Source organism: Carlito syrichta, unplaced genomic scaffold, assembly GCF_000164805.1.
Source record: "Carlito syrichta isolate Samal-C Ts95f unplaced genomic scaffold, Tarsius_syrichta-2.0.1 Scaffold312220, whole genome shotgun sequence".
NCBI lineage: Eukaryota > Metazoa > Chordata > Mammalia > Primates > Tarsiidae > Carlito > Carlito syrichta.
In genome coordinates this window covers 86282-87949 of record NW_007256316.1, presented here as the reverse complement: position 1 = coordinate 87949, position 1668 = coordinate 86282, and positions in this window count along the sequence as shown.

Here is a 1668-nt window from a genome sequence, read left to right as displayed (position 1 = left end):
CCATAAGAACCCTCAGCCTCGATCACTTTTGTTGTCGCCAAGAGCACCCGGCCTGTTGAAAGTGCTGGAGCGTCTTTGAGCAGTTTGTTGTGATACGCAGGTGGAATGGTCTGCAAACAGATGCATTCAGCCCCTCCAAACCAAGCGCCGAGCGCGCTGCTTTTGTGCGCCAGGCACAAAACGCTGAATTCCTCCGAACTTACTTGGGGCCTGTCTAGAAAAGGGCCTTTTCTTCCCTCTGCTTGTACCTCTGGCCACACTAAGTCTCTGCCCGCCCCCCTTCGGGCCCCCTCCCTCTTCTCTCTGATAATCCTTCTCTTTATTTTAGAAAAACACAAAACCCGGTTCCACGCGGTGCTTTAGTGGCTAAAAGTGAAAGAGCTGCCTTGGCAGAATTCAGCTCTATGAATCACTTCGGAAAATTGGTTCGACTGAATGGCCTTAGGAGGAAAAACGTTTTAATAGGATCCAGGGGAGGTTCTGCTGTTTCAATCTGCTCCTTAAACAGGTGGAGATTGGACCTTCTCAATTATACAAACAGTAAGTACCCATCAGCTGGGAGAGCTGCCCTCCGAATCCTCCCCACACGCAGCCCTAAACCAGCAGAAGAGCCCGGCTTTGCCTCAGATACCCGATCATAAATCAGCAATTCTGATCGATTAGGATCTCAAGGAGGCTTCTGGCTCTCGGTGCAGTCTCCCCCAGCCTCAGGCGCAGAGCCGGCCAGAAAGCGGGAGGCGCACCCGCCCGGCGCCGAGGCCCCCGGGATCCCCGCGCGCGGCCTTGCTCTCCGTGACGCTTCGGGGTCGTCCTCAGGCGGCGGGAGTTCTCTCCCGACCTCCGACGCCAGCCAAGGCGAGCTCGTTGCTTTTGCATAAATTAATATTTCCCCATTAACAAGTTCCCCCTCCAAACGCGGCGCCCGCGTCCATGCGCCACATCCTAATGAGGTAATTATCATTTGCGCGTGTTCGGGGCTGGCGCCGGCTCCGTGGATAAATGGCAGTTTATTAGCACGATGCCCAGCTCGGCTGCGGAGGGCTAAGGGATACTTCGGCTACTAGACTGACACCCAGGGGCCCGCGGCGGCGGCGCGTCCGGGACCCCCCCCGCCCTCCCCGCGTCCCCCAAACCTGCAGGCCTCCAAAGTTGTGAATCACGCACGGAACTCTGCCTAGGTTTGGGTTTGGGCTCCCCCCCCCTTCCTTCCACCGGCAAAACCATCACGATTCCTCCCCCTCCCCCTCCCGTCTCTTCCCTCTTTCCCGATTCGCAAACCGCTCGCACTTTCCCGAGGGGAGCGCGGGCGCCAGTTGCCTCCTTTTAAAGTTTGAGGGGCGGTGGTGGCGGCGGCCGGCAGGCGCGGGGGAACACAGGGGCCGCTACCGGAGCCGCGCCGCCGCCCATGTCATTCCACTTCAAGTGACTTCATGTGATGTCAGCTGAATGTAAAAGACAGTGATCTCACGCGGAGGGGAAGATGTTTGCCATCAAAATGTGACAGAAGAGACACGCTGCATGGCTCGGAACGCATCTCCTTGGTGGTGGGGGAAAGAGGTAAATGCGAGGTGGCTCTCCGGTCCTCTTTAACTTTGCCCCTTCACTGTCCAGCTCTCAGCACGCGTGGCAGAGTCCCGGGTCCAGGGAAGGGCTGGGGGGGGGGGGGGT